Genomic DNA, 27,929 nt, shown 5'->3' with positions numbered 1-27,929 from the left:
GAGGGATATATTTCTCGTTTTCTATTATTACTTCTTGCTCATAAGTATTTCACGCGCCGTTAGCGCTATACACGCTATATTACAACCACCGTAAAACGCCGCACCCCGCTTGTCCATAATCTTGGAGAATGGGATTACGTAAAACTCCGCGTCATTATCCGGGCAGATTTTAAGGCGGTTTGGTCATCTCTCATGCGTTGAGACTTTTTTTTTTTATTATTACACGCCTCCACCGTAGCGGTCGTTTCTTTCTTTCTTTCTTTTTCTCCACGTGGAAATACGGAAACCGCGTAAACCGAGTTTATGCGTTGTTGCGTTCATCTCGCAGCGATGCGCAACCCTTATTGCCACATAGTTCTCGCGCATAGCGTGGTCGCATAGCGTAGAACCACCAGAATCGATAGGGGACCGATTGTCGCCGATACGGACGAAAATAACGATCGCTCGATGAAGAAATGTTCGTATCGATCGATATGGAACGACATCGGCCGTAAATCGCATTATTTCTCTTCGATCGTCGATTCTCTATTTCGCGATCGCGTTACAAAAATGTTATTCCGTTCTTTCCAAAGATATCGATAGTCGATATTTCGAAGAGAAAAGAGGGTGGGGCCAAAATACAAAAAAAAGAACAACTATTATCATTTCAAAACATTATTAATTAAAACTGGACGTTTCAAACGTTTCACGATTTGTGATAAATTTCCTAATCTCTTTTTCCTTTTCTTTTTCAACGTCTCAAAAATACGAATACGATGAAATGAATGGAAATACAGACGAGTCGGCCAATTCGAAAGGATGGAATGATTTTCGAAGGAAATATCAAAGGCTTGCTCGTGATAAATCTTGTTTACCGGGACGTATCGCGATTCGGGCAATATCCCACGATATCGGGGTGTATTGCTCTCGGCCGATCGTGGAGGAAAATCGTGGCTTCGCGTCCCCCCATCCCTGTAATCGCCGCGAAGACAAATAATCGTGGAAGCCGGCCCCCGATCCGATCCGATCCGTTCCGATCCGATCGATCGATCGAATACACACCTAATCCCAGAGTTGGATGTTGCCTTTTAACGGCACTTTCGTGAGTCGACTTTGACCGCGGGGCGGGAGAAGCGTCGATAAAGTCAAAGGAGAATTTATCGCGGTTCCCGCGCCTCCGCCTCCCCCTCCTCCCACCCTAATCTCGCCCCTAATCTCCGGCTGGCAGACAGATTCCTTTGGGGGAGGAAAGACGAAGGCCGGGAGAAAGAAGCTGGGCTCGGTTCAGGGAGATATATCCACGTCGTAGGACTAAGAATACACCTACCTTTTCGAATTTATCATGTGTTGATTTAATTAAGTTTTCGCGCGGACGTGACCGCGAGCCTCGCGCTCCTTATTTCTTAATTAAATGCCACGGACGTAACGAGATCGTGACGGTGTTGCGTCTCTTTTTCCCACGGCTTGATGACGTTACTAAGGGTTGAACGAGGACGTAACGGTATGGTATGGAGGGTGGAAAGGAATAAAAGTTTCGTTTACGTTCTAATTGGCTGGTGAAGAAGCGAGCAGAGTGGTTGTAAGTAGAAAAGTGCACGTAATAGAGATACGTACTTTACTGTGTTGACGAAAATACGTGTAATTATCGCAAAGATTACTTCCAGTTGTTGGATATTTTAATCATTATCTATTATATACGAAATCTCGATTAAATTTTTACCCTCTCTCATATTCCAAGTGGTTGATGTTCAAAATTTTACTCTCTTCTTCGTTGAAATTATAAATTGCAAAGAAGTAAAAAAAATCAAAGGACTATATATATGAGAAACACGTCAAGATCTTTCGAGTGTGTGATAATAATTACATCACGCGTCATACGAAGCAAGAAGAAAGAAGAATGAAAGGAATACCCATCCCGATAACGTTTTCGATGTGACGTCAGCTGCCAGGTTTCCGTGGCTCACGTTTTGGCACCAGGTATCGTTGTTCGTGTCTGCGCCCCTACGTGACGGTAAATTCCGTAATAATAACGGCACGACTGCCATTCCTAGCAGTTCTCGCCGCGGATGTAATTATGAGCACGTCTCCGCGGTTATCGCCGAATGATGTCCCGCCGCGACAAGGCCTCAAAGAGCCGCGCGCCGCGCACCGTCTGACGCTTGACGTTCTTGATGGCGCAATAATTGAATTTTAAGCGTGTCTCGCGTGGAATTCCGCCCCGTGGACGTTGTTTTACGGGGATGTGCCCGCCGTGGTATCGCTCTCGAGCCGTTTCGCCTCCCGAATATCGCACAGCCCCCCCTCTTATGGAACGAACCCCCATCCGAAAATTATATCCCTTCATCGGTGTAACGTAAATGCAAGTTTCTTGCAGCTCACGTTCCTAACGTCCAATCTATCATTTCCAGACTGCTCTCAAATTTTCGTTGAAAATATGCGATCTGTGGAAAGTTTCGTCCGGGCTTTTTGGGGACATTTTGCGTAGCAGCGATTAGAATTTCGGGATTTGATGATGGAGAAAATTTGGAAAATTTTTATTCATTATAATTGTTGGTTAACGAGAGGGGTAAGAAAAAGAAGAAGGGGATATAATCTAGGAAATGATAATGTGCGTGATAACAAAGTGACGGGATTGAAATTGTGAAACGAATGAATTTATAATGGGTTAATTATGAAGCTGGAATAACGGGTAATTTAGACGAACGGCGAAAAAGATCAACTGAGAATTGTGCGCTATGGCATTAATGAGCACATTGTACAAGCAGTGAGATTTCTCTGCAGTAATACATTAAAATTACGTAGATTTCTGCGCGGAACAATAATATTAATCTTCTTGACAATTATAGAGCGAGTTATAAAACAGTTGAGAATTTTGTTGATAAATATCGGTAACGGTACCTTATGGTTTCTAAAGTCGTACAAGGATAAATAAGAATGGATATTGCTATCGACTCGAATGGTAACTGAAAAAGTTCTAATGAAGAAAAAATGCATTAGATTATTTGCTCAGTTTCACGGAGCAATCTAAATCATTAATAATATATAAGCCAATAGTTTCCTTTTATAAATGGAGATATGAAAGTGATACGAAGATTTCACTTTCGTTTTCTAAATCGGAATGATATATTTTTACTCATCTTTTAATAAAACGCTTTATGATCGATACTTGTTATTTATTTTTCAAAATAAAACAACATATATTATAGAAAACTAAAGAAAAGGAGAGCATAGTTTTCAGTTTATGATTAATGTTCTTCGAGCTAAAAATAAAAATAGCAATGTCTTTCCATCGTAATTAAATAAAATAAATTTGAAAGCATCGCTGGGGACAAAAAGTTAAACTTTCCCTGAAGAAGGGAGCGAAAAACCAAGAATATTTGGATAAATCAAAGAGTCATCTCAATATTGAAAACGTAAAACGCCTAGAATTACAGAGAATGATCGACAATTCGGTTATTAATAAGATCTAATTACTCCATTCACGAGGCTCGTGAAGAATCGGGATCGCTCGAACGAATTTAAGAGGCGTCACGTGATCGGAAACACGGATGGGGAAAAAAAAGAAAATCGTGAGCCAATTCGTTCCGAACGCGGCTAATGCCATTATAAGAATTAATGTTTCACCATGACGAGAGAGAGAAGGAGAGAGAAAGTTGGCCGTGCAATTTCACGGACGTGGATGGGGGAGGATTGTGGATGGGGGTTGGAACCGGTCGACTTTACCGCTATTCCTTTGGTAACTGCGAGACGAGGGAGTGTTTTAAGTAGTTGGCCCGTTTTAACCGTCTCTCACCTATAGCTGCTGCTGCCACTCGCCACGGTTGACCCAGAATGCGAGCGGCCCCCCGTGTTACGAGAGAGAGCACCCCGCCTCCTCTCTCCCCTCCCCCGTTCTTCGGGGTAGTTAAATTTGTAATTTAAATCAATGTTAATCCGAGACCGCGGCGCAACACACCGAATTCAGGATTCATGGCCGGCTCTCGCCGAAAAGACGATTATCGGTCGGATTGTGAAACGGAATCTTAAACGATTTTTACGCCGACGAGTCTACTTTACCGCGATTAATGTATCCTTATATAATGATAAATAGGATGTGGTGGCAACGATTAGATCGGATAATGTTAATAAAGAATCTGGAAATTCACTTTTATCCGTTCGATGTTACGATTGTTGATTCATATATATTGCTCGAATAAGTTCGTCATTTGATTTTGAACGAAAGGAGATTAAAGTATACTCGAGTAAATTGGATAGATGAATAAATGTATAATTGCATCGAGTTAAATAGATAATGAAGAAAATGTATAAAAATTTATTTTCAAAGTTTAGGATAGAGGAAGACACGATGGCCGAGATACCTTGAAATGAAATACTTGTAAATTCTCGTTTTCTTTCCTTTTAAAAATTTCACCATCCCCCTTAAATATTTAGCTCCTTGGTTGGAATGGGTTGGTTCACGTAAGGAACGAAATATCTTGGCGTGGGAGTATAGAAATTCGCACGAGATCGTGAACGTTAACGCCTCCGCCAATTTGCATCCATTTCCCCACCCTCTTTGTTTGATATTCACTTTTAAGCTGGAACGAGCGGCTTAAATCGTCCGAATGGAGAATCAGGCACGCGTAAATTAGCCACCGCAATGACATTTTTATCTGCGGTTGGGAACCGATGGTGTTTCCTAATGAATCGCCGCCCTGCCTTCTTCCCTCCCGAACAGTGGCCAGAGTTCTTCTTTATCTACGATGGTCCCCGTTTACGAGGGCGCGGGTTATGGTCGAACATACGTACGTACGTATGTGTGTGTACGTGTAACGACCGGTCGTACGTGTTACCTCCTCGTTAAGGGAAGGAACGCCGCGCGCCGTTTTACGCGAGATTTACGATAGCTTGTGCACGCATGACTTAGGCCTCCTCGCGCGTACCAAATCGATGCACGTGCACCGCCATCGTGGTCTTATCGACAGGAAATAGGGTATTCCGAACGCCTCCGGGGTGAAATGTTGCCCCAATAGAAAGATACAGCCCCGAATATTTACTTTTCCCGCCGCTTATCTGAGCCGGGGAGTAAATTTTTGGCACGATTTTTGGCGCCCACTATTACACCCTTTCCCTATCGAAACTATCCGCCCGAATTCCGGGGAATAATAACGAAAGTGTAGGAAATATCTATCGAGAATTTTGAACATTTGTACGGTTCGCGGCTATTTTTATCTAATTTCGATGGGATAATTTGGATAGTTTCTGACATTTCGATTTTTATTTTAAATTATCTGTTTAGGGGATAAATAGAATCTTTGGAAATCAAATCTCGTTGATTTATTAGATTTTACTAGATTATAATTAAAATTATTCCAAGTAGAGAAGAAAATTAAAAACTGTCAAGTTGTAATATCATTGCGATATCTTATAGAATCCTTGAAGAGATTAATAGATCATCGTTCCATCATTTCGCGATACTATTCAAAAATTTATCTATTTATTTATTTCATTTTATTCCATTTATTAACGATATTTAATTAAGAAGATCAATCAAGAGGATTTCCATTTTCCTCATTTCGTTCAACGAACCGGTATTGAATGTGATCGAAGTTTAAAAAAACGAATGTATAAATTGTCCGATATAAATTTAAAAGCAAGATTACACGCAATGAGTCGTAGTTGACTCGAAGTCGAATCGTACATCTTTTGCTCGATCAATTACGGAACTCCTTGGGGCACGACGTGGAACGAAAAATCTCGCGTTACCCCTTCTTTCCCCCCTGCCTGCGATTCATTCTCGAGTCTAGACCTTCCTCCTTCCAGTTCGCGATTCGTTGTTCAGATAAAAAAAGGATTCGAGAAATACACACGTTCGAAAAACGGAGCTCGATTTCGGAAAGTATATACGTTTCGTAGATACGTATCAGGGACTTTGATTCATCGATACATCGATCCGTACTCTTTCACTTCTATTCAATTTTAAATTCCTTTAAAATTATCCGTTCGATTGGAAGAAATTTTTGTAATTTATAAGATAAACGAAATTTTTTACGAGATTCTTTAAATCTTTCATCTCGACTACTGTCAGACGAGTCATCGAATCGTCGAATTTGATATCCCCCAAAGGGGATAAAACCTTGATTCCATCACACGTGTCAAACGTACAGATTCGTTAGTCGATCGCACGCTCCATTCAATTTTACGATCCTCTTCTCCAAACGTTCGCCCCTCCCTCCTCCCTTCATCCTATGTATCACATCGATGTATTCATAATAGATGATAATCGAAACAGGATTTCTAATTCTTCTTTGTAACTCTGAAATCCGCGTTAATCGTCCAACTACTCGAATAATCTATTAGAGGTGGCGTTGAAAATCTTGAAATATTAATCCCCGAGATTTCAGTGGCGGTCGGCTCGAGCAACGTCACTTCCGATCGCTCTCCCCGTCATTTGACTTAATTATCGATGTGTTCCCGTGTATAATTACGCGAATCGTGTGTCAATTCTCACAGGGCCGGCCCCACGCGTCTATATGCTGTGTGTGCGTATGCGTGTGTGTGGAATACGCGCGCGTAACACGTCATTATGCGAGTATACAGGCGTGTGTCAAGCGGACAGACCGCGATCAAGCTTTCTCCCTCGTCATTATACCAATATGTTGGAAAATGTGGCCTGCCCCCAGGGATAACACACGCCTATTTCGAATCATCGGTCGATCCTGTCGATCCCGACTTGCACATGTAGTCATAATGAGCTTACGCAAAGACGATGTCATAATTATTCTCATTTTCAGTTTCGTTTCCTTCTTTTTTATAAAGTTTTAATAAATCACTTTGGATCAATTGCGCTATGGTATTTGTTGATAAAAAGAATTAGTCATTTCGTAAGGATGGAAGGATGTAGATACAAGTGTGTGGGATGTAAGGCGTAGATTAGAGAGATTGAAAAGGATTCTATGAATACGTTTGAGTGAAATTTAATTTTCGTCGGTTTTTTTCTTTACAATTTTTCTATTTGGTAAATGAATCTTCTTATATTATTTTATTTGTCAAATGATTTTTTGAAAGGTATAATTCTTGTGATACATTCTACAATTTTATCGGTTATAAAAATCTTAAAAATTTATGCCGCTCCACTCCCTCTATCATAATTAAAACTTGAACGTATTGCAAATTTAATAAGCCCGTGTTCCCCCAATATTAAATTAATTATTAAATTATACGTCTCATTCTAAACAAACGCTATTCTATAACAAACACAAATTATTAAAGAACCTCGTGAAATTCGAGATATCACGATTTATATTCTAAACAAACTGAAAACATTCCAGAGTGATTTTTAAAATTAATCAAAATCACGAAAAGATGTCACGTTTCAGAGACGAGGAAACGATCGTTTAAAATACCTGGTTGGTGAAAAACTCCATTTAAAACAAACTCTATTCCTAAAGAAAGAAGAAAAAAAAAAAGCAAATCAAGTAAATCTAAAAATTCGACGAAACTGCCACGAGTGAAACTTTAAACAGGAATTTATAGTTAGGTGACACGTCCACTCCCGAGATTATAAATCTCCTCCGCCGGTTGGTCGCCGTTTTATTATGAAGTCTTCGTTTAATTATGAATTCATCGACTGCCTCCAGCCACGATGTGGTGCAACCGCGGGGAGGAGATGATTTTGTACTCCTTTTCCCCGAGAAATATGGATTCTCTTTGTACACGACACGTCGTTTCAGAAGGAACCTATTTTCGCGCTGTTCTCTCTTTCGTTTTTAAAAAGAAAACGCGACCGAGTTATGATTTATCGTCGAGACGGGACCGACCCTTCTTCCCACCCCCTCGTAAGATAAAGACGGGGCCGAGAACAGAAATATACACACGCGCACGCACACAGAGTCATGCATTTCGAGTCAAACAGAGAAACGCACGGAATGCAGCAAGTGAGTGAGCCATGGTTCACATGGGAAATGAATGTTCTGTCGCGAATGGAACATGCCCTGAACATCCCCCAGTGCAAGGGGATCCGCTCCATTGACCGGAAGCGATGCGTCGACCCTGGAATCGTTTACGGGGTTGTGTCAGAATTTGTTGCGTGCGAACGTAAAATTATCGTCGATCGTTTGTCTCATCAATTTTTTTTTTTTTTTTCATCCCTTTTCACGTAACTGTTGCCCATCGTCGTTCACGGATTCGATCGCGATTCATTTGAATTGGATTCAAATGACATCTGGTTTTTTCTTCCTTTTTTTTCTTGCTTTGTTTTATTATAGCATGATATATATGTATAGTATGATATTTTTCGTTTTTTTCTCGGTTCGTTTGATCGTCGAATGCCTGTTGATACGGGCGAGCGACGGGGATTTCAATTTTCAAGCGACGAAACACGATGGAGAATTGGAACGTCGTCGAGCGTGCGCATGAAATATTAATGAATTCACGGGGGAACGAATATTGTAAATAACAGGACAGTCGAATTAAAATTTACTAGGGTAACGTCGTTAAAGCGCTTCGGTTTTAATTGTATTCGCGGCCGTGACTGTTCGTTTTGAACGGCGTTCACAGCGTTCGGTCCGCTCGAGAATTGGAAAGGAAAAAGGGAGAAAAAGAAGGGAGAAATCGCGGAATCGTTAGAAAATCGTTACGCGTTTGTAATCCGGCGAATTCGAAGGCAGAGGGCGAAGGTTGCGAAATTCGAGGCTCGGATATTTTCCAGGATAGGTCGAAAGTTACGAGCCGAGGTTCTTGATACCATATCTAACCACATTTAACAGGTTCTCGCACCAGTGGTAACTTAATCACCGGTCTCGCTGGTTGTTCTTCTCCCCCTCCCCCACCCCCGGTTTTTCCACCCATTCAGGAGGTTTGCCCAGACGTTGAAGAACAACTCACCCTTACTTACCACCCATCTCCAGCGCAAACAGGCCACGAGTGCACCGGATAGCCCCGTAAAAAAAATACACCTTCGCGAGTACACTCGTTCGAAACCCTGTTTTCCTTCCTGTATTCCCGTCCTTTTCTGACTTTCAGCCAACTTATTTTTTTTCCTCCTTTTTTTTCCTCTTCTTTTCTTTTCTTCTCCTCTTCGCTATCAGAGACGCGCTAACGATTCCAAGCGGAGTGGGTTCTCGTTGGAAAGGGATGGTGGAAACTTGATGGCCAGCAGGTGTGGTGCGGGTACACGCGAACCTCGATCCCTTTTCCGCCAAGTTTTCTCTACGCTCTGCTATCCAATCCCTCCCCAGATTCTCCTCTGTCTTTTCCTTCGCCGCTTCTCCGATTCACCCTCCTCGTAGCATTCTTTTTCTTCCAATCTGCTTCTTCCGATCCTCTTTATTCCCAGTTGTCAGTTGCTATCTATTCACGGGATTACGTCTCGATCGGGACGCTCTGCTAACTGACCCTGCGATTCATCCCGGTATTCGAACACGGCTTCGTCTTTAAAAGCACAAGGGAAGGGGGAAAAAAGGAAAGAAAATTCCGATAGAACTTCTTCAAACCGGTTATGCGATAATGATTTTTTTTATGGATTATGCGAATTGTGCAGAGAGAAGATTGGATTTAACAATTGGAAGGCGATTCTTTGCTTCAATCCTTGGCGAATTTTTGAATGTCGGAGCATATATTTGCACGAAAGTGTAATAGGGGCATTTTCAGAGAAGATTTATCACTTCTAACGAACGATTCATTGTTAAATAATTGATTATCGGTGGAAAAATATATTTTTTAACGTTTACACTTAATAAAAACTATCAAAAAATAGGTCCTGTTTATACTGCACGATGCTAAATTTTTTCCTATTCTCTCTTAGAATTGTGGTATCAAGGTGTATTCAAGAATATGAAAGAATCGGTGGGCCGCAATTGTTGCCGTTGCATGTGTGCACGGGAAAATGTTGTTCGCCTCGGTTCTCTAAAGCCCTTTCATCCCCTATCGTTGTCGTTTCTTCTATTCCCTTCGTGAATTAACTAGCAGCCAGCGGTACGGTTGTTTAGCCCAGCACAGTTTTAGGACTGTGGACGAAGCGTGTATTCGAGTTTGCGGATAGTTGTTCGTCCAAGCACTAACCGTGTCCGACGCAATTTAACTACTATGATCAGACGAGAACCGGCGCTTCCTATATGTTCAAGCTGTTGGCAACACGAACCGGCTACTTGCGCGATAAAAAGACATTTCCTTACCAAACGTTCATTATCCCAGACTCTTGTGCCACACCACCCTTTGTTCCCTTGCACGACCGATATTCAACAAGTGTTGTTCCTAACTTAAACTCCAATAACAGAGTTTTAAGTTATCCTGTTTTACGAAATTCCTCTTGGAAATTCGTATCGTGTTCCCAAATTCTCATCCATATTTATCTAATTATTATTATAGTCGAAAAATTTATATTACGGTTAACAGCTTGATTGCAATTTATTCTTCAATTTAAATTTTATTATTATTGCACGCAGCAATACGAGTTACTCGTGTCATTATATAATAAAATAGTTATGCGAATACAATTTTTCGAACGAGTAACAATTAAAATTAGGTTAAAAAAGTATATCTTAAAATTGTGGAGTCTGAAAAAAAAAATTTCCTTCAGAAATAAGAATACGTGCGAATATTAATCTTTTTCAATTTAATGTCAATTCATTATCTTTTCGAAAGACCACGAGACGTTCCACTTATAACGAAGGAGCAACGAAATAAGTGCCCATTAAAACAGTCATCGCGAATGAAAAATACATCGTAAAACTTGAATCACTAATAAAGAACACTGTCACTTATATATCCGCTAAAAAAAATGTCAAAAATATTACAGTTTTTCCAATATTACAAGCAAAGCAAAGAACACCTAACTTAAGAATCTCGTGTCCGCAATGTTAAATTCGAGCTATCTGGAAAATTTAAGGGAATTGAGCCGCCAGATCGTTCGCGAAAACAAATGTCGAACGATCAGAGGCGACACGGTTAAGGGCAGCAGTTTATCATCGAAACTTGCTTGTTGCCTCTCCCCCTTTCTCAGACGAAATACAATAATATAAATCGTTCAGGAACGTCGGACAATAGAAGGAAATTCCACGCCAGAAGTTGAAAGGTCGTCGAATGGCGAGCGACCCTGCGTCGAATTATCTTCTTCTTTACGTAGCGGAGGGAAGGAAAGTTGATGGGGATGGACCCGAGGATCCAGACGCGTGCACGGCAAACGTAATGGGTACGTGTGTATAATGGTTATTTATGTGGGCACGAAACGCGGTTCAGGAGAGGAGAGTCTGGCTCGAGGAGGACGACAGGTTTCGCTCCGACGTATCGATTCATCCTCTCGGGTAAAAGTAATGGCAGCAAATAGGGAGATTTATGGTTGACGTATTTATAAGAGTCGTGGACGCCGGGTGAATGTCGAGCTACGAGCGAAAATATTGGAGTTTGTGCATTTTATATCCCCTCGTTATTAATGGAGCAAGATCTCTGGGGTTAGTGATTGATTCAACTTATAGGAGGAAGGGCCCTATAATGAGGGTTGATCGAGGCTGGTTCGAAAGTGATTACGTTTGAGTTTGTTATGCAAGATCTATATATGCGGACGATCGATTTTTAGAAACCGAAATAAATTTTAAAGTCGGGGTGTGCTCGAATTTTAATGGAAACAATTTGATTCCTCTTATGTAGTTTCAATTCGTTTTTACGTCTTCTACTTTTTTTAATATTCGATTGTGTTCAGAAGTCGAAAGTGTGTGAATAAAATCATCCAAGTTTCGTACATAAAGAGGGGGTTTGTTCACGAATTCATCCTTGAAAAATTCTATGCGTGATTTTATTCTCGATTCTTTGTTTTCGAGAATATAAAACGATGGAACAACGATGAAATTTGTATCAACTATTAAATTCGAGTAACGAAGATGGAAGAGGGTGAATTTTTTTTTCAGGGTTCACCAATAAAGTCGAAATGTTAACCACGAGACGACCGCGACGCCGACAATAACGCCGGTTAACAAATGTATTCGGAGAATAATAGGGCTCGAAGTAAAATGGTCGGAGGTACGAGCCACTTCGAGCGGATCCATTAAAGCTGCCTTTACAAAGCGGAAAATTTTCTGCAGAAAATTTTCGTCCGTGTATCCTTGTCGATTATTTTGTTTTTCAAATACGCAGTTGCGAAGTTTGTTACGGGACAAGGATATTTTAAAGTTCGCGGGAGAATGTATATATTATGCGAAAAACTCGGATGCTATTAGGGGGAACGAAAAAACAAAGAATCCTGCGAATACAAAGTTGCTTATTACTTCAATTTTAACTTCTACTTTACTAAATATAACGTACATGATTTCGCATCTTTCGTCTGCGACAGTTCTTGAAAAAGAGAGAAGATAACTGTCAACGATTTAGTTAACAATTATTTACGTATTTTATTGAAAATTTTTGAAAGGACTTGAGATTTCGAAAAGAGTTGACATTTACATAATACATTTTGTACATGGCACAAAAACAAGTTGTTTGATAAATGAAAATGTGATTCGAGCAAATCGATCCAATTTATTAATTGGAGAGGCAAACTATCAAACTATCAATGATCTCAAAGTGAGACGAGCTTTTTAATCAATTAATCTTTAATCCGATTAAATGTTAAACGTGATAAATTTAAAATTATTGAGATATCTAATCTACATATTGTCTTTTCGAAACGGAAGATTTCCGGAAGTAATAAATTTTTAATGATCGAGAGGATGTAATACATTTCTCTCTTACAGAATCGTGTGAAATTTCCATTCGAATTATCAGAAGATACGAGAAATATTCGTAACGCGCGATATTCGATGGAATTTTTAGCCGTTCATGGATTTTGCATCCATTGCCGAACACATTTGTGCTCGTGGCTCCTCTTGCTCTTTCCTCTCTTTTTTTTTCTTTTCTTTTCTTTTTTGTTTTTCTTTTTTTCCTTTTTTTTTTGGTAAAAGACACAAATGCAGCCAAGCCCTTGTTGCTGTGGTTTCCTGACGATCCGTTTTTTCCCCGGAAGAGTTCAAAAAGAGAATCGCATCGAATCGACGTCAGTGCGCCGCAATAGCAGCCGTTCGATAGTCGTTTCTGTCGGCGCAATTCAAAGGATGCGTGCAAACGCGTATCAACGATGCACGACAATACCTGGGAGAGAAAAAGAGAGAGAAAGAGAGGGAGACGGAGAAACCAGAGGAAAAAAGCATCCTTTGATTAAAAAGAGGCCGGTAAAAAATGTTTCAACCTTATGCGCTTTTGTGTTACGCTGCCAGGAATATTTCGACAGTTTCACCTCGTTCCTGATGAATGTTAATGTTGAATCCGCGCGTCGATCCATCCGTACTATTGTTTTTTGTGTATCTTTCAATGTCGAACATGATCAACGAAACTCTGGTTGGATGTTTTTTCGATCAAAATTCTTCTCGTTCTTCATTTTCTTTCTACAAATATTGACGTAGAGTGTTAAAAATTGATGCTCTCCTCAAAGACAGGAATTCGATAATTCGTATCTATTAATTTATAACATTGCTTAATACGCGGTTAAATGTCCAGCCAACATTTTAGAAAAGCCACCATTCGAACTAATGAAAATTTTAAAGATAGCGTATCATTTTAATTAAATATAAATATTAACATAATGCAATAAGATAAAATATGTATATATGTATCATAAAAAGAAATTTTTCGTACAGTATCTTTAAATTAATCAATTAAACTTCTGGGATATTCACATTTAAAATTAGATAAACTATACTTATATAGTACTGTCGATCGATCAGCCTGAACCGTTTCACTTTATCCTCTTCCCACCTCGTCTAATAGAAAATTAAATTGATTTTTAAATATTGTCTCATCGTTTTGATCGAATCCTCCAAAGAACGAGTATATATTAAAAACTCTGCATATATATGCTTTCAATGCTTCTTTTCTTTCCCGTCAAGACCAACTACTCCGATACTCGCCCTCTAATATCATATTCCAATGAATGCTCACCAGGTCATATCAGAGTTCTTTCCCTCTGTTCTAATTAAAACGATAATTAAATCGGGACACGCTTGTTAAATAGCAGCTGGACTGGAAAAAGTGCGAGGTCTCCCTTATTAAACTTACGCCGTGGATCGTTCTTATTGCGCCATTAAAACCAGAGGACGTGTTACGACTGTGATAAAAAGCTTAGTGACTCGTTTCTTCGAATTTTAACAGTTCCCCCAAAACTGTTCCCCCATTTTCGATTCACAAAACAATACTCGTCCCTCGATCATACTCCGGAGTTTAAATTGATCCCCCTTACGTTTACAGTCTCTGCAAGAGGCTTACGGTTTTCCTCCCCCTCTCTTTGTTCCCCTGGAACAATCGAGAAATCGAGCCGATGTGCGATGTCGAACGTGTGTCGCGCGAAAACCGAACTTTATCCTCGCTTCGATTTCAAAAACGTGTTTGTAATTATATAAGTTTATTATTATTTATCATTTCGTTGATACAATTCGTTGAACTCATTATCAATGGCGCCGCTCAACTTTTATCGAAGATTAAACTATACTGTTAAGGAGAAAGGAGACGACTGGAAATGTCTCTGGTGTCGATACGACCGATGCTTTAATATATACCGAGACAATATCGATAACGTACGACGCGATAAACCGAGATAGTCTACTTTTACGACGCCCTATATATATATTTCGTTCGATATTGACGTCGAAAACGTCACCGATCTTTCGCCACCGAGTGTGTTTCGGTTATTTATCAAGTATTGGCACTCGTATTTCCGGATTCGTTAAATTAGTTGATTTAATCAACTAATTTCGAAATCAATTTACCGACTCACTCACGTTTTAAATATTTTATCGGGGGGTATCGATAGGTTTACCGTTAATTAAATAAGAATGGATGAAATGCTTGGAAATAAAAGGAGCGGATCTATTTTCGATTATAGTTTTTCCAATCGTTATATTATAATACATCCCCCCTTTTTTTCTTTTTATATTTTAATCAGAGCAGCTCTTAAGAATTTAGAAAATTTTTGCTATTCTCTAATTCTAACAAGCAAAACTTGGAAACTCTCGCTCTCGATATACCTCTTCGTATATAATTTACGCGCCCTTCCTTCAAATTCGTATTTTTCGGCCAAGACGATAAAAGTATTGGCAAACTGTCGACGGAGAAGGGGAGAAAAATGATAAGAGTAGAAGGAGATGCATCGCGTTTCCCGGAATTCGCTTTTGCTATGCATAGCATTTTAAAATAAGTTCTTAATGGCGTAAGCGGTGGCACGTAGCTAACAGGTGTTGCGTTTTCTTCTTCTCCCGCGTCGACGAACTTTGATACTTTCCCCTTGAACAACGGGGGGAAGTGAAATTTATCGAGTCGGTCCTCCTCTCCCCCTCCGTCGACCAAATAATTCATGTCGCGCGCCAAAAAGTCTCGCTCGCCTGCACCCCACCTTTCCACCCTCTCCAAACGCTCGTATATCTCTGGATACCGCGAGACTATCGGATTGCCGGAGTTATTCGCCGTTTAAAACCCGCGATTCGGTTTCCTTCCACTTTATACTCGTCTTCGTATCGCGCCGCACGTATCTTCTTCCCGCGGAGGGAAATCTTCGTGGGAAATTCTCGCTCGAGTTAAGTGCATCGAGGTTTTCTCCTTCTTTAAGAGAAATATTATTTTCATAAGAGTATAATGAGGTGGTCGAGGGAAGATGTGTAAAAATTTCTCCACGAATTGGGCAATCGAACTTGTTGTTTCTCTTGAATCAGAATTATTGTAAAATAATTCTAAAAATTATTTGTTATCGTATCTAACGTTAACAGGGAGAGATTTTGTATCGTTGTTCCGATTTATGTTAGAGAACTATGCGAAATATTCTGACTGAGAGAAAACAGAGAGGGGAAGGATCTTAAGACGAGGTCAAAGTTCAAGGATGAATAACGAAGTAACGAAGTTAGATAGGGAGCTTAAAGAGAATTATTTCTACAAAAGTTAAAGTAGAAATAGGACGAATAGAATTAGATAAGAATGGTTCGATCTTCCATGCATCGAAATCTTGGCCGACTGAATGATTCTGTGCGAGTGGATAAACGCTCTATCAAAGGTATACCTCTAGCGGTACAATTAACACAACCGTAGATCTCGAAACGACGATAGCTCGAGAAATTGGTGAATCGCGAGGGCGTTGCCTGCCACTGGTGTCTGTCTCGCGGCTTCGAAAGTGTTTCATCGTGTCTGCTTAAGCCACGGGAGAATCCTGTGCCCATTGGCAAGAGCCGGTGAATCGTGCAATTAATCTTCGATTCAGAAGCCCGGCTGTCTGTCGACCACTTCGCCAATCTCGCCTCCTATTCGACCGTTCAGTGGTGTAAAACGATGGGTAAAACGATGACCGGTGCAAAATCCTTCACATCGGCCGTGCTTCCGTGCTCAGAACGTTTCCGTCTTCGTTCCGCCCCTCCACGTTGCTATTTCTTTATCTCTGACCCAATGGACGATGGTTCATTGTTGCATATTGCTCCGATTGTTCCCTCATTCCATTCCAATTTTCGCCTATTCGCTCTTATAATACTTCTTTTCGTCCCTCGAATTCAGAGAGAAAGAAGAGAGGGAAGAAAGGAGAGCGTTGTTTTTTCCAATACGAATTTTCCAATTCTTTCGTTTACCTGGATTCTCTTCAAGATGGAGAAGAGGATTGCTCGGACGTTTGGCGAGACGAATTGAAAACGTCCTTGCGAAATAAAGCAACGAAATTCATCACGTTTCAGCGGCGAGATGTTTCTCTCCTGCTCGTGAACCAACTCCTTGGTCGCCACTTGGATGGAGACCATTCGAAGTGACTCGTCGAGCGCATTCTCCTCACGAAGTGACGTTCATTTGCATGTGGAGGTTGGCGTGGATTTACTTATGGCGGCTCGTTCCCGTTGATTTTAATTAGACACCATCCTGATTTCCTCGCCTGTATTCTTCCCCACGAGTTTCTCTCACGATACGAGAGATAAGCTTAACAACGATCGCCGGATATTCGATCTCGAAGCGTTGTGGGAGATGGTCGGGTAGATAGATAATCGATAAATGGATAGTTTGTTGCGTTTGGTATAACTTTCCGTTTTCCTCCGATTGGGATCCTCTCTCCAAGGACGTGGATCGTAAAATTGCTTACACGATCGACTGTAGAACGAAACGGTACATCCACTTCCTATTCCTTCTCCGCGTTTGCGTCGATATTATTTAATCGGACTCATCTATTCTGATCGTATCGATAATAACGAGTTGATCGTCGAAGAATTGTCGAAGAAGCATAATAAACATCTAGTAAACGAACGCGAATCAATTTCCTCTTTATAAATTTCATAATCGATATTTTTGCCAACCTTTTGAAAATTGTTTCGCGAATTTTCGCGTCGCATCGTGTAGGCGGCCAAGGATGGGGGTGGTGGGGTATGGAACGATGAGGTAGCGAGGCGTTGCACGGGGAGGGAGAGGTAGCCGAGGGGACACTGTATGCTCGTCACGTTGAAATTTCGCCCACGTACCACTTCCCCGAAGTCTGGGGAGGCCAGAGAAAGGGAGAATGGTAAAGGAGAGCGGAACGGTCGAAGTTCGGTTCTATAAGAAGAACTGCTCCTCTACCCGTATACGGTGGAACAGATCTGTGGGTGGGTAGATGGCAGATATAGGGGAGGGGATAGGGATGAGGGCAAGATGCCTCTTGAATATCTGTATTCCGCGATGCAGATGGAAAAATATTCAGGTGCCGCCTCCATCGAGCTGGTTTCATTTACATTATGCACTGTCCCTCCTCTATCTCTGTTTGTATTTTATCGACCGAGCTTGCGATATCTTTCTTCTTTCCTTTCTTTTTTCTTCTTTTATCTCTTCTCGCACTTCCCCCTCTTTGTCCAGAATCCTCGCTTTCTTCCGTTCTCTTTCTCTCTCTCTCTCTTTCCACCTTCTTTGATTCGATGTCGGCGGTGGTTGCACGTATCTGGCTCGTAATAACGACAGTGTCATTGGATCCGCACCACCGCGAACGGTGAACACCGAGGATCTCTTTCTCCGCCGTTCGCCCGTGCAGTTTCTTCGATAAATACGTGCTGCGGATAATTCGTCGGTTCAGAGGCGGAGGGGGGATACAGCTAAGAAAAGGGATGTTTGCTTTCTCCGTCTCTTTCCAGTTCCGCGGGATCGGCTGGCCAATTCGCTTCGAGATTAAATTTCAATTTTGAGATTTTCTCAGCCGCGCGATGACACGGTGAACGTGATTCCATCCGACAAGACAAGGGGCGAGTAGCGGCAGTTGGTGGTAAATATTTGAAGAACGGCGGCGCATATATTTTTAGAAACAATATAATATCGTCGTACGGTCTCGAGATTCGATGGTATTGTTTATATATTATAAAACATCGATCTCATCGTTCGAAATATAATCGAGAAATGATCGGGAGGGGGAGAATAGGAAAAAGATGGAGCTCTGAAATAACAAGTTACTGTAATTATAATACATGATTAAAATTATACTAGACCTTTAATTTCTTGAGACAAGTACGATACAATAACTCGCGAAAGTGTTCACTTTAATGAATTCCGAATTTTAATAAAAATTTGTATAGAGGACGATAAATTACACGAGCAACAATTTTTTTCGTCGATTTCTGAATAAGAATTTTTTCCTAACAATTTTTTTACAATAAAAGCGATAGTTAAATATTTTTGCTCTATTTTATATCATTACGAAGTTAAGAAATTAGAATCTTCAAATATTAATTTATCGTCTTTCACTCAGCAAAATTTTCGATGAACGTATTTTACAATTAAAATTGACCGGTGATTATTATTAAATTGTAACATTTTCCCCAAATTTCTTGCAAATTTCCATCGATTCCAACGTTATTGTTACTCGTCAATTTTCGAATAATGAAAGCAACAGCTTGCAAAACTTATCGTTAAAATCCAAAGCCGAAAACCGGTTACTTTCGATCGTCCGTTGTCCCAATGAGACATTGACATACGGAATCGCGGTAGCCGGAACCAACGGATCAGTCGATTCCATTATATCAGGAATTACCATTATTTGTCGGATAGTTGAAAATTTCGCATGGAAAGGTTTCTGGCACGGCCGGTTTATCCCGGATATACGCGCCCGTCCACCGCGTAATTCGTTCGTTTGACGTTGTGCTGTCACGCGATCCGACCGCACGCACGTGCGTTTCACGCGCACCCTTGCCGCCAAATATTATTCACCATTTTAACGATAGATCCGGGAACAATATAACGCGGAAGGACGTTTCGTTCGTGGAAATTTTTCGACCGTGTCCCGTTTTAATGTAAAATGTTTCGTTTCGTCGTTAAAATGTATCTAATAAACCGAGCCGGATATTATCGAAAATCGAGATGGAAATTTTCGCTCGCTGATTTTTCACTACGATCACATTTTCGAGTAGGACGGAGTTCGATTTAATTCCGCTTTTATATTCGAGTTTATTATCTTTTTTTTTTTTTTTTTTTATCCCGATACGTATAAATACGTGCATTGGATGTTTCGAGCTTTCGGCCATTGGCAGAACATTCTGTTAACATTAGAATTATCGTATTCGTATATAATAAAATAATGCACGGAAATTTGGAAATGATTATTTGTTAAGATTTAGATAGAGAAGTTGAATTAATAATTATCTTGTTAAGTTTGCATTAAATGTGAGAAGGTGAAGGTTAGAAGCGAGCCTGCGATATTTCATCGTCGTGTATCTCAAACTTGAATTATTTATACCGAATAAATCTATGTTTCGTATAAATATAGATTAGTTGTGGAATTATTGTCAGTTTGAGAGGGTTTGATAGATTTATATTATATATATACATAAAATCTAACAATTATTCAGAAAATAAACCGATCAAATTTTTGGAAAAAGAGAAAAAGAATTTTCCAGTCAAAGTATATAAAGTGTATATTAGTATTTAACTTTTTATAAAACAAATGATTAGCTTTAATGGAGATATAATCGGTGACACATTTAACAAAAATTTCGAAAATTGAAAAAGTTACAAAAAGATTAATAATCGTGTCTCTATCACGTTTAAAATTATAAATTCTTGCAACAATCCCGATTATTATTAACGATCTTAAAACAAAAAGAAAAATTCAAAGATCGTCTGGCGCGTTAATTACGCTTCTCTTTATTATTTTTCATCAAACTCGTCAGAAAATTCTCTTTATTATTTTTCATCAAACTCGTGAGAAAATTCTACGATATTCGTTGTTTTTTATCATAATTACCGCTACGAACGACGAAAACGTGGCCACGATCGATCTATCGTTCGCGACAACGTTTATTACTTTCGACCTGATTACGTTCTTTCCACGAACGATTTTGCGTGTAACACAATTATGGACATCACGGCGAATATTTTGCTCGAAAATTCGAAACGTGTCGTCCAATTCGATGCTCGGTGTTTCGTCTTCATAAAACGTTCCCTCCCCTTTCCCCCAAATGTTCGATCATTAGATTGCGTTTCCAATGTTGAGAAAAATCGAAATCTATCGTCGGATCGTCTTCGATTCTTTCAACGAGGATCGTGATCCGAGATAATTAAATTTCAAACGTGTCTTTCTCTCTCTCTCTTTGATGTCTGTTGCTCTGTTGCAGATCGAAATTGGTCGAAGGAATGCGTGGAAAGATGCGATCAATTATCAGCGATCGAAATCTAAAGAACTATTCGATATTCGACGTTTCGTTGATCGTCAATGTAATGGAAACGTTTTAGAAGGGAATTATAAATGGCAATTTCGATATTCGATAATATTTACATCAAACGTCTCTTTTGTTTCTAGTTAATCGTGAAATTGTCGATGATTTGTACCGGTTGCGTGGAACCGATAATTTTAATATCGTTGATTTCGTCGGTGGTTAAGCGACAAAGTTATTGCAGAAGAATTTATCGTTCGATTAATTAATGGCAATGTTTAATTAATTTCTTGATTCCGCGCTCGAAATTTCTTCCAAAATATTTATTCGATTTGCGAATAATTAATAATAATATTTCGAATCCGAATACGGAATACTCTTTCTGGATAAAATTTTTATCCAAGAATAACTTTTTTTCCCAACAAAAGGGAACAGATTCGTTCGTAAATTTTTAGGAAAATCTTTATTTCAATTCTCCTTTGAATTTTTCAAATTTGAGACTGCTGGCTGGCTTATACCTACACTTCGCTTGTGGCGAAGACGCTTCGGTCGTAATACACCGAAATAGAATTTTGCCCGGGTCATCATATACGTGCATACATACGTAGAGGGCATAGCTCGGTGGCATTCGGTCGATTACTGCCGCTCTGTTTCTAAATAGACCTCGTTCGTCGTCGTGGTCGTCGTCGTGGAGGAATTTCGTGGAGGTGAATGGTAATGGCAAGCAGTCGATCAATTTCCAACGGAACAGTCCGATATTACACGGTCCGCTTTCATCCACCGATCCCCGCGCACAATGAACGCTCGCCCCGTCGTTCGAAATCGGGGGGAGAGAAGCGGAGGAGGCGTAGGAAAAAGTGGAAAAGAGCGGCGGCGTATCGGATGCAAACCGAGCGGCGTGGATCGGGGGGGACGAGTCTGATATTGTCGTCGGACCTTTCGAATCGGTTCTGGTGGCGAAGCCCCAGACATTGTATCCAATTCCTCGGAATCAGATTGAACCCGGGGACTTTGGAGTGGCTCGAGTTTGGCCTGACGAGGCTGTTACCTGTGTCGGTAAGGTGAGACTGAAAAAGCTTTCATAGTCGAATCGTTCGTTTTCTTTTTATTTTATTTTCTCCTCTTTCCCCCTTTCATCCCGCTCTCTTTTTTTCTTTTTCCTTCTTCTTCTTCTTCTTTTTTTCCACCGTTCCGTTCGATCATCATCCATGAAATTCGAGCCAAAGCTATTTCGGATGGAGGATCGGAAAGAAGGGAAGGAGAGGAGTTTAGGACCTAATAACCGGAATCGAAGATCGGCTACTCGCCGCCATACTCCCGTCCAAGATGAAGGAAAACGAGGACGGTGGGTTATGGGTTTCGGCCACCTTTCCATCCCCGAAAACACCTTTCTCGGATGTTCCATTTGGTTTAACGTTGATCTCAACCGACGTCCCGGGATTCCTTGATTCCGAGATATTAATAGAGATAATACTACGTCAATCTTCCTTCCGTTAATCTCGTTTCTCGAACGAGACGCGCTAAGAACGAGTTGGAACACGTTTCGTTCCAGATACGTCAGTCTGTGTTTCACGTCTGTGACCCGGCCCACGAATAAATTATAAATTTAATTTATAACCGGTGGTGTTCGTCGTGCATTGTCAGCATTTATTAGACGCGCGGGGAGGAGGTAGGGAGAGGAGGAAGGAGTGGTTCACCGTAGTAAACCGGTATGAATAATAAGTCAAATTACGCCTAGAGTGTTGCGTGAAGGCATGGAGGAAATTCCGGAGACGAGGGATAACCAGTGACACAGAGGCTGGAGCCAAGAAATTCCATCGTTTTCTTCTTCTTCTTTTTCTTCCCCTCCTTCTTCTTCTTCTTCTTCTCCATTCCCTCTTCGTAGGCTGCTACACTTTCCAGATGGTATTAAAGTAGCCGAACCATTGAAAGTTTAACGTGCCGTGAGCACGTGAGCCTCGTTCCTCCTCCCTTTACGTGGTTGTATCGTGCGCATTCAGCTTTTTCTGCCCACCCGGGCCAAGATTGTACCGCCGATATGCGCGCTACGGGCCGCCAATAAATAACCAGTTCCAGCACCGGTTTTATTCGTGGATACCATGCGGAATAGTATATATATATATAGCTTTGCTAAGATTCGAATCTCGTTTTTTTTTGTTTTCGTTTCATCTTTCGCGAATTATCGTCACTTTTCATCGAGACAGTTCTTCGCTCTCGTTACGAGAATGCCATTCCAATTTTCAATAATGAGAACACGCTTATGATCTTACCCGAGACAAATATTAAAATCTACATCTATAATTTTTTAATCGATTCGTAACTTTTACTTTTACTTGTGCACGCACGATTGGCAATTTTTGTTCGCGTAGGATAACGGAAGAGTAAATCTTAAAATTCCAAGAATACTACGTGAAGATTTTCCAAAGATACCTCTAGAGAAATGCTCTCAATTTCTATTTTATCATCGCCGTTCGTCGCGAAATTCCGCGATGTTTAAAAATTGGGAGAGGTTATCATCCGCGTTGATATCCTCTGTTAATTTCATAAACATTGCCGAGTTCCATAATTCACGGTGCGCGCGAGCACTTTTCATTACCAGCCGTGGCGCGTTATTCTGTTTTACGCGTTCGCTGCGATTTTTGTAGCGCAGTTATTCGCACGGTTTTAGGGGCGTAGCCAGCACCAGGGGTGGGCCGCGATAAAAATCGTAATTGGCATAGTTATTTCCCCGTGGCTTAGCTTTTTGCCGGGAAGCTCGCCTCGGCTCGATCCATAGTCTCATAGGTTTTTGCCGCCTCGTCACGCGGACGCCCATCGTCGAGCGGGGAACGTTAGCGGCGAGGAAGTGGCTCTTTTCTTGGCGACAAGTACGATAGCAATTAATCGTCCTTCCTCGATAAGACACTTAATCATCGCGACGCCTCGATACAAGAGACGTTCGAGGCAAGCCACCAAGATCCTCCTCCCCCGAATCGAGTGACACTTTCCTCCCAATGGCGCAATCGAGTCGTTACCACCGAGTCGTAATTTCGATTTTCTTTCTCGAAAGAAACTCGATAGACAAGGAGACGACCGTCCTTTCTTCGCTCCCCGAGGAGTTGTACACCTCGTCGAAGGAGGGAACAGCTGATCGTTACGAGGAGTGAGGAGTTTATGTGGAAACTTTTCTCTGGATACTCGCTCACTCTCTCGTATTATCGTTTCTTTTTTTCTCTTTTTCTTTCTTTCGCCCTTTCACCAATATCCACGCGTACACGGTTAACGAAGATGTACATACGCGACGCGGATAGCAAAATATTTGCAAGATTTCGAAAGTTGGAAGCAGTCTGTTTGCTGGAACGGTGCTCGTTCGATTCGAGGCCGATTCGAGGGAGGGGAATCCTCCGTGGAAATATGAACCGCGAATTTCCATTACGAAATCGTTTGTTTTCGTCGCGACGCAGGTTAACGATAACCCCACGCCCTGCGAATCGAATGTAAACCCGTCCTTATGCATATATGCTCTACTCTCCCGTTTCATAATCCGACAGATTTAATTTACTACCACCAACGACGCCCACGGACGAACGACGAACGACGTCGAAAAACGTGAACGTCGGGAACCTGGGGTTCACGTCCGTGGGTAAACCGACCGATGTTCCCGCGAAATTGTTTGCCCATTATATTTAAGAACGATGCGGATTATGCGGCTTTTCGAGCGGTTTAAGCTGTTCGTTAATCGAGTAACTATTACGGTCCTGCCTTTTGCGGGATCCACTTTGCGCCAGCTTGTTCCGGAACCGTGCTTTTCGTTATGTCCGAGATTCGAGAAGATTCGTCGTAAATTTTATTTCCGCGGATATTGTTGATCGATCGATGCGTCGGTAGAATTCCCGAGTCGTAAATTGATTAATCCACTTGTGAAATCCAATTAGAAATCATTTTTTCATCTTAAAGTGAAGTAAGATTTTATTAAGAAGCTTTTGCATTTTACATTATCGTTTTTATAGAGTTATCAAGTTCTGTCCCTGGATCAAAAGTCTTTTGTTAACAGGGATGATCGATTAATAATAATCCCATGGAAATATCTTATATTTAGATAACAAACTACTTACTAATCCCAACTTTCGAAAGATTTATGACTAATCTCCTGCCTATCGAGAAGACAGAAATACGAAGAAACTACGACCTAGAATGAAACTCTTCTTCCACAGAAAAACTTATTTCGAAAAAACGTCCTTCTAACCACCTATATATTATCAATAATCCCTAGAATCAAGTTTCTGGATACAATCGAAAAGGGTTGGAGTGAACACGGAAGAAAAAAATCGAAACAAGGGAAACGATCGTCACCTTCACTTCTCGCCGACTCCTTCTTCGATACTCTCTCGGAACCGGCACGTATCGATTCGGTCCCCCATCGTCTGACTCTGACATCCTATTCCAGTCTGCGTGACGCGACTACCTTCCAGCGTTCGCCCTCCCTTTCGCTCTCCTCTCCTCCCTTTGAAAGACAGTTGAATGGTATAAAGGTATTCGATGAAAAGGGACCTCTGCCGAGCGTCCCTTAAGCGTACATCTTCTCCTTTGGTCGTTATCGAGGGGGAGGAGAGGGATGGAGGAGGAAGACGTTCGTCGATTCAAGGTCGAAGCTGGTGGAGGCCGAAGCCAGCCACCGAGCTTAAATTCCAATAATGCGAGATATGAGTAACGGCAAACGCTGTTACACTCGAGGGCTCTGCGATATGAGTCCTTTTTCACCGACACATAAGCGGCCGATTGCATCTATACGAGGAGGGCGAGATATATATATATATATATGGAGGCGAGGGAGGAGGGGCCACGTACACGGAGACACAAGCGATTCCTTCGTCCGCTCGTTCTCCCTGCTTTTCGGCCCAGGATATATAGGTCCCGTGGAATCGGAAAGATAAAGTTCGGTCAGCATTTTTGAAATATTCTCCCTTTAAAGGCTTCTTCTTCTTCTTCCTCTTCTTCCTCTTCCTCTTCTTCTTCTTCTTCTCGCTTTCGTTTCCAATGATGTTTCTACGATTTCTTGGATTTATTTCTCGCCTCTCCTCTCGTGTCTTGGTAAATAGTTGGAAGAAGGTAATTTTTGCGATTTTTCATAGAAGGTGAAGGAAACAGCTTGTTCTTTTTATCGTTCCCCTGATCCCCGATGAAGGGGATCCACGATAGAATTCCAATTTGTTTAGCCGATCGAATCTTTTGTACGATCCCTTTTCTCGTAGTTGAAAATTGACGAATATTGTAAAATGTGTCGAACGAGAGAATGTATTACGCGAATATGTTGGATTAATCAAATTTAAACAAACAACAGGAGGAGTAATTCAGTAACGAATACGTTACGAGTAAGCAAAATATTTGAGCTCGAAACACGTACCAGTTGGCTATGAGCAAGAGTAACGAAAGAGTTAAAAACAATTTATCGATAAAGGTCGCGTAAATCGTTTTTCCAGAAATGACCTCGATTATTCTTTACACGTCATTTTGTTCCAAAGTCCGTTGGCGCGAGGAAAAATCCCATCATCTTTTCCATATTGATCGTATTAATTCTTTATGTGTGTGTACGTACATATATTTTTTCTTTTTTAAAAGGATATTGCACGATAACACGAGCTTGTTTGCTTTTTTTACGCGGTTGTTTTTAACTCCCTTCTTTCCCGGACATTACGTGGCCATTTCCGCGAACGTTCTATATTTTTCTTCTTCCATTACACGTGTTTCTATCCCGTGGGCGGGAGTGCACTCAAAAATGCCGACTACTGTTTCCTCGTCCTCGTGTTCAAACGTTTGTAATGATGGTCCAAGTACGTCATCGTCACGACCGACGTGTTCCACGGCTAAAAGTCGCTCTCGCCTGTTGGGAGAAAGAAAAAGAGAGGAAATGCGGGTGCAGGAATTCCGGGAACACCCGCCCTCATGCTGCAATTTTTCAACAAATTCTCACGATTCGACTCGTATCGTCGAATTATCCGAGGATCGTGAGATAATGACAATTCGCAATTTCGTATTAACAATAAGTTGTAATATATATATATATATATATTATTCTTCGGTTCTTTTCAACTGCAATGTTTCTCATTGCTCTTTTTTCCTATTATTTTAATTTATCGTATTATACCGTTCGTACTATATAACACGAACGAATAAAATCGATATAAAATACGCGTTAATTCCTAAATATGTATATTTTCGATCGAATATTATAAACCACGGTCCAATATTTCAACAAAGCATATCATTGTTACGTATTTCCCGCGACTTGTAACTTGTTTAATTCAATTATCACGTTCTCTCTGCTCGTTGAAAAATTGACGAATACGCGTTATATGAACGCAAATGCCACGCAACGTCTACTTTCAAAAATTTAGTATCCGTAGATATCCTGGATAGACCTCTAGATAAACCTAGTATCTCTAGATTTCGTTGGAACGAAACTAGATCCGAAATCTAGCTTATACAGAAGAGCAAGCCGGATTGGCAATCGCAGCCGAAAACTGGTCGGATCATCGAATGGCTATTTTGCAACCGCGTAGAACCGTTTCGTTGGTCAGAGCAAACAAACGGAACGACGGTTCCCCAAATTAATTGAAACTCGAGTAGCGTTCTCCGGCTGCCGATCCTTCAACTATCCTGCGCCGCGTCTGCCGATGTCGCCGAGTACACACACACACATACGCAAAGACTCGGCTTGGAAGTATTTGGGTTTCGAGAATGGTCATAAATTCGGGGCCATGTATCGAGCCATAAATTGAAAATGCAGGCCGAGATGCTTTTCCACGCGACGGGAAGAAGTGCTTTCCACCCACATAACGCTCCGCGGCACCGCTCGTGTAAAAGCCATCGCCTCGAGGAAACGTTTCTTCTCGCGATGGCTATAGACACCGCAGTATCGGTCGCCGTTTCTCCCCTCCCCTTAACGCCAACTCTACGATACGGAAAGGAAATTTCTTGCCATCTCGTTTCCGAGTCTTGTGTTGTGTACGGTACGAAAAAAGAGGGGATTTTGTAACTTATGTGTATTTACGGGACCGTATTTACGAGATACGGATCCGTATTACGTATCAATGGTAATTTCTAATATCTTTTTTATTTTATTTTAGAAACAAAGTTTGCTTTGTTACATTGCGCGCGTGTACAGAAACAAGCATCTCTTTGTTCGACGAAGACAAGGAATGGCTTATTAGAATTTCGTGCGTGAGTCGGTCATAGTAAGCAAGAATATAGTACGTTCATTCGTATAAATTTAATTTGTACAGGGCGTGATCGTCGTACGATTTTATAGTCCCAAATAAATTAAGATTCTACGTATCTACTGTTAAT

The 27,929-nt window shown here is 41.0% G+C and overlaps 1 protein-coding gene across 8 annotated transcripts in view; it reads left to right on the top strand.

The window, feature by feature from the left end:
* LOC108002059 (lachesin-like) overlaps positions 1-27,929 on the top strand; it is a 298,367-nt gene that overhangs the window by 54,804 nt on the left and 215,634 nt on the right. Inside the window, exon 1 of one of the 8 annotated variants that reach the window (XM_062086021.1) lies at positions 211-1,956. The exons of the other annotated variants lie outside the window; for them this stretch is intronic. The gene's annotated coding sequence lies outside the window, so the exon portion shown is untranslated. Of the gene's footprint in view, positions 1-210; positions 1,957-27,929 lie in introns of those variants that run through there. 8 annotated transcript variants of the gene reach the window in all.

The sequence above is a fragment of the Apis cerana genome, linkage group LG1, assembly GCF_029169275.1.
Source record: "Apis cerana isolate GH-2021 linkage group LG1, AcerK_1.0, whole genome shotgun sequence".
Classification (NCBI taxonomy): domain Eukaryota; kingdom Metazoa; phylum Arthropoda; class Insecta; order Hymenoptera; family Apidae; genus Apis; species Apis cerana.
Note: the sequence above shows the minus strand (reverse complement) of the source record. Positions and strands in the feature narration are given on the sequence as shown.